The sequence below is a fragment of the Lepisosteus platostomus genome, chromosome 28 (genome assembly GCF_059453375.1).
Source record: "Lepisosteus platostomus isolate fLepPlt1 chromosome 28, fLepPlt1.hap1, whole genome shotgun sequence".
NCBI lineage: Eukaryota > Metazoa > Chordata > Actinopteri > Semionotiformes > Lepisosteidae > Lepisosteus > Lepisosteus platostomus.
In genome coordinates, this window is record NC_142638.1 from 6,524,900 (window position 1) to 6,531,373 (window position 6,474).

Below are 6,474 nucleotides of genomic sequence, written 5' to 3' on the forward strand. Positions count from 1 at the left end.
GTGGGATGGTGTGCCCGTTGGAAAAAGAAGAGCTTTTGAACCCTGGCTCCCCGAATGGACGATCTCGGAAGTTATCGGTTTACTAAACGCATGAAAAGGGATCCCCTTACACTCTGATCACGCAACAGTCTACAATGTGGACGTGGAACTGTGCTCGATTTCACATAAAATCCACCCCACTCAAGATACCAGGAGTTATTCATATGAACCCTGAAATTTACTTTAACATCCTTCCCTTTTTTTTCTAACTCCCCCCAAAAGAAACAAGCTCGTAGCCTGCATGAGGAGTCAGGCTGAAAGCCTAAAACAATCATTCCAGTTTGATCCATATACTGTTTTGATAAGCCGATGCAAAAAAATGGATAGAAAAGGACAAGGCAGCAGGATGTGTGAAAACAATAAGGTGATTCATGAGCGTTTTAAAGGTGTCCTGTCAAATGGAGAAAATGTGAGAGAATCCAGGGTCTGGAATGTAGATTAGACGGAAGGAAGAGTAATCAATATGCAGATGAAATTACAGGAAATATGATTAGACTTCCATTAGGCAGTCAAGTATGCTGAGGGATTTCATTCTGTTAGGCATCCGATCTCCAGACTGACACCAGTGAGTTGAAAGATGGCCTGAATGTGTCCATGATGAATCACTGCGAAAGCAACTTCTTTTATTATTCCAATAAATGGTGCTTTCAAAGTCAGTGACAACTCAAGGACTCCAGTCCTGCCAGTATTATGAGTCCCTTTAGAGCAGCAAGGGTTTTAACAACAGGGGGACATCTTGCATTGCTCTAATTAAAGCAAACACCAGGTTTATAAAAGCCATTGAACCTACCAGCATGTCTTTGGACTGGGGAAAACCCACGTAATCACAGGAAGAACATGCAAACCGCATGCAGACAGCACTCCAGGAATTGAACCGAGGGCCCCAGTTCTTGAGGCAGTAATACTAACTACAGATGCTCTTCTGTGCTGTAATTTATCATGAATTTCTCAGTAGGTCATTTACAAAAGATTCTCCTTCCTCTCCGTCATGAACGGAGATAGAGACCCACAGAACTCAAGTCAAAGCGCTTGGCGAAATAACGAAGAAGAAGAAAGGGGGAATTTGTCTTTTCTAACGGCTTGGCGACTCAACAAAGAGCTTTTTCTTTCCGTCTTCCATTACAAACCCAGTTTCTGACCCCGGGCAAGGAAACACCCTCGTCTGAACTTTGTTGTGGTGTGCCTAATGCAAGAGAGCATTCAATGGGGAGCCTCTCGTCCGCTGGCTCCCAGCTGTGGCTGCTCTGGCCGTCAGACACAGCCAATGCTCAGTGGATACTGAGTGTGTGGCTACGGGCACACTAATCCAACTTCAAGGCAGGAGGCAAGGCTGACTGTAGGACTGACTGGGCCCATGTATGGGTTGAAAATGTATGTGGGGAGGGGGCAGAATTTTCAGTGCCAAGAATACAAAGATGGACTTTCTACTGCCCTGCCCCCTCCCTCCCTCTGTTCCCATCTTTACATTTTTCAGGCTACTGCACATGCAGACAAAAAGGCAGCCGGGGGCTGGTACTATGTGCATGATGTCATGATGCATTTATTTCTGGAGCCTGATCAGGGTTTCAGAGTACAACTGGTGCAGGGAGCTGGACGGACTACTGAATGCAAAAGACCTCCCTTGCAGAGTGAGTAGTCCAGCAGGCCTTGCTCTAGTTTACATTCATAAAACTGCAGCAGTGAGCTTCAATGCACTGCGCAACCCTAAATTGATCCCCCCCTTATCTGCACATTTCCTTCATTTTTGTTTTGCCCTTGTCAGCACTGTATGAAACCAGCTGAAGAGCCATGGGGGATCTCTTTTAGGTTCCCAGGCACCATGTTCTTATCCTCCTCCCATATAAATAGCTCTGTGAGTTGACTTGTAATAACATTTTGCACGTGTGCTTCAGATTAGCTGGGGGATTAATCTGAAGAAATTAAGAATATGTGGGCACAGAGCGCCCCCTGCTTCGCTGCACAGACAGCCTCAGTGTGTTAAAGGGAGATGTGAAAGTCTGAGAACCTGCTGTGCATTGTGGTGCTCTCTCTTTCTTTGGTGTTTCACAGGGCGAACCCTCTTCCTGTCCCCTGACGGCGATGGGCAGACTCATTATAAACCATCTCATTAAAACATACCATCTTCTGATGGACAATCTGCCAGGCACCGCCAACATTCATTAGCTCCTGTCTGGGCACCTAGAGAGGCAGAACACCTGGACCACAAATCCCACAGATAACTAAAGCACTTAGAGCAGGAAAACACATTAACACCCCCCCCCACTGGCCTGCATGGGACAAGAAAGAGCTCTGCAAATTGACAACAACAACTCTCACCAAAGGCCCTCTTTGTCCATGGATTGTAATAACGAAACTGTACCATCTGCATTTAGAAATGATTGACCATCTTTTTTTTTTTTTAAAAAAAAAAGGAATTTCTGGTTTTAAGTCACCATCTGGGTAACAACTCTAGATAATCAGACAAGTCCTTTGCCAAGCAACATGAATGGTACTGCACACTGTTTCTGTTATCATTGTCCTCAACAGCTTCACTGCAGTTCTGGTTGTTGTTATGAATATTAATGGCAGTAGCAGTAGGCTTAGTACAATAGCTGCAGTGTTGTTTTCGGTAATATTAGGGAGCTCTGGAGGAGTTACTGCTGGAGGAACCTAATGGAAGTAAAATAAACTGCTCAGTGACACTCATGTTTGCATGTGCTATTTGCTCTGCTGAGGTGACAGTGTGTTTTGTTATCCCTCTGATGTGCGATTTACAATCAAACTCCTTTCCTGTTGCCTCCCTTTCACCATTCCTCTGCAAGGAGACCACAGTGGAGGTTGGACACTCCTTTGGTGCCTAAGAGCACATGTTAAACCAGATAAAATTCACAAATGCAGGGGTAAAGGAGTCTTGATTAATTATTTTATAATTCATTCATTTATTTATTGCTAGAAGGCATCATTTTGCTGATACTCAAGGTATGTGTTTGTTACAATATGTATTATGAGCAGGTCACAAATCTTTTGCTTGAATGTATTGTGCCCACATAACTGAAGTTCTCCATCTTGTTTTAGAATCCCAAGGCATTTGTGCGTGTTAATTTGTACTTTTGCATGTTACACTAAATAAATAACAACATTATGAAAAATACTGACGTTGACAGCTGTGAGGAGCCTTTTTTAAAGCAGTGACAAACTTGTGTGCCATATTCCACACTCACTGGCCAAAATATTAGCAACCCCCACCCCCAGTCAAAGATGCAGGCCATGAAGAGCCTGAGACAGACTTCGATCCCAAGACTTTCTGAACACACAGTATCACAACCTCGACTGAAGGTGACCCAGCTAGAGGAGCTGGGGGATGGCTCAGTGGCTCAAATGGTAATATGCTTGCCTGAGCATTAGGTAGAGTTCTGTGACCTCAGGTTCGAGCCCGAGTCAGGTCACTAACTGGGATGCTGGGATGTCTGGGAATCCCAGAATGGTGGTGAACAGTTGGCCGAGAGCTGCAGAGGGTGGGGAAGGGGGATTAGTCAGCTAGAGAGGTCTTGGACGTTAGCTACAGTGACCCCCTGTGGCCTCCCAGGGACTTGCAGGCTCACGGGGCTGTTGGTAAACAGCCTCTCCTGCAGGGGGCAGTGTGGCACCTTGGAAGCCTTTAAAGACGAGCGGCTCAGAGGTGGGTGGATCGGAGGGCGTTGCCCCACCTTTCTCGTTCTCTCCTCCCTGTGTGCGGTTGTGGGGTTCGTGAGCTGGGCATCAAAATGTGAAAAACACATGATTAGCTCTTCCAGGCCGGGTGGATATAAGGAGAACAATTGGAGACGCATACATTAAGAAGAAGAAGAATGGGGGCTGCAAACAGATCAGAATTTTGCAGAATACAAGCTACGTCCTCTGCTGTTTGCAGCAGGGGGGGGGGTTCCTAATATTTTGTCCAACAAGTGTAGCACTCCTGGCGAAGAGTGAAAGAGCCCCAGAATGAGAGGAAAAAGCAGACCGCGGTAAAATAGGGGTTCAGAAATTAACGAAGTGGTATGCTATTGAAACTGAAGGGTTAACACCTTCACTGCAAAACACAGCTAATATTTTATTAATAGTAAGTGCAGCAATCATCAAGATCCTGACGGTTTGCTAACCTGAATATCCGCTGGCGGCACGCTGCATAATGACATCCAAACAGCTAATGAATACATTAGAGATGCAGAGAGAAAGATTTCAGCGCAACATCAAGGATGAATAACATAATTGCCTGAAGGAGCAATTGCAGGGAAAAGAATTTCAGCTTTGCTGCTTGCATGTCACCACAGGACATGCTTTTGGTTTTCCTGCTTGTTTTTTTTTGGGGGGGGGGGTTCTAGACAAATTTAAAGTTGTCGCCTTCAACTATTTTAGGATATCCCACGCCCAAACCCAGTCCAGAACCTTAAGGCTAAACATAACTTTAAATCTAACTCTAAGTTTGTGCCATTATTGAGCGTAATCCAGCTTTTCTCCCTACACCTTATTGTGACTCTAAATATAACTCTACTCTGTTGTTCACTCCAATGCTAACCCCACCCCAGCTCTGACAGCTGGGAATAATGGATACCATTGTCAGGCCAAACAATGGATTCCAGTCTAGTGCAGAGTGCCGGATCGTCATGGCACAGGGCCACAGCCGTCAAGTGGCTGGACTCTGTTATTGATGCAGAGTCTGTGCCTTCCTTGCTCAGTCTTGCACTCTCGGGCTGAGCTCTGCTCTGCTGCCTGACCAAGGGAGGGAGGACTTTGATAGCAGTCCGCCCGGCCTCTTCCCCGTCCATTTTCATCGCTCCTGTGGTGCTTTCCCAGGGTCTACTCTTCGCTGTGTTACAGTCCACAGTCAGGAGTGGATCAATGCTGAATCCGAGACTGCCCCGGACATCTCTCCCGCACTGGTCGGCACTGACCTCCTTTCCGACCAGTGCCGGGCATTTCCGGCACCTCCTTGGACTTACTGAGGCTGAATTTTACAGTGCCCGGTGCAAGCAAAGGCACTGTGCGCTTCCGCTGGAGATTAAAAACAGTTAAAGGCGTCTTACAATCACAATTACAATCAGTAGGCTTTTTATTGAAGTTAAAATCGGGGGAAAGCAGTTTTGAAAATTCATGGACGTGTGCCCTCTAGCTGTGCTGTAAAGGAGGGATGGTAGGTGAGATGGACACTTGGGAACCTCCAATAAAAGTGAACGCAACTGCTTGACAGCACCTGAGACACTGATCCCTCCAGCAGGGGGCACTGTGACATCAAACGTATTCTAATGCTTCTTTCTCCTGCACTTCTGGCATTTTAAATCATGAAATCATGAAGCACACTTTCAAAACAATAAACACCCATCTAAAATGGCCACATCTATGATGTGTTCTGTTCAGGATTTGAAATGGCTTATATTTCAAAAGGAAATGTCAATGACTTCTGCGTTCTGAGATGCTGTTTTTGACATTTTGGAATCACTTGCAAGAAGAAACTGGTATGCAATGGTTTTTTTTTTCCTAACCGCAAACCATCTATCTAAATGTCATTTTGCTGCAATAAAGGTCTCCCACGAAACAAAGATCCTAAGGCATGTACTGTAAGATAGGATCTCAGAATAACCCTGTCTTTCAATACCTTCACCATGTCACAAGGGCTGAGGGCCAGACAGAACTAATGACATCAAGCAATAAAGTGTGTCCCAGGAAGATCTGCTTTTGCTGTGTTGAGTGGCCATCTTGCAGCACTGCAGTCTGGCCTCGCTGATCAGCATCAACGCATTGGGATGGGTTTCTATCAGCAACCTTGCCTGGGCTAAATTTAGCCTGACCTTGAGGATCAGCAGGGCCCCCCTTGGGATCCACAGCACAGCCCCTCCGCTGTTTGGAGCCTGCTCACTCCGGCATCAGCACGGGGCCCACAGCTGTCACTCAGTATTAACAGAGCACGCGGGCTGACAGAAAACATCCCCTGCCCGAGCCAGGGCTCTCCGGCCAGCGATCGGACGGCCGCCCAGGTGCAGTGGACGAGCAGGCCCGATGCAGGCGTAGATATGTGTGTAGCATACTCCAACGGCAGCGTTAATAAGCCCAGGCCCTGACCCGCTCACACATCCGGCTGAAACTGGTATGTGAAGGTGCTGGGCAAGCACACTGTGAACTGGAGAAAGTGGCTATCAAACAGATAGATGAACAGTACCTCTGACAAGCCTGGAATCTCCAGGCGCCTCTCAGCCACTTTGTCAAATAGCTCACTTGTAAAACACATGTACTGAAGGAAGAAGGGTTCAGAGAACAGGGAGAGGACAGTCCAGACAGTGGGCTCAGCGTGGAGACAGTGTGCACATGGTTACAGGCCAGACTGAGGTTACAGTGAGTCCCATGTCATAAAAATAATAATATATAATAATAAACTTTATTTTATATAGCGCCTTTAAAGGTGGCTTCTCAAAGTGCTTTGCA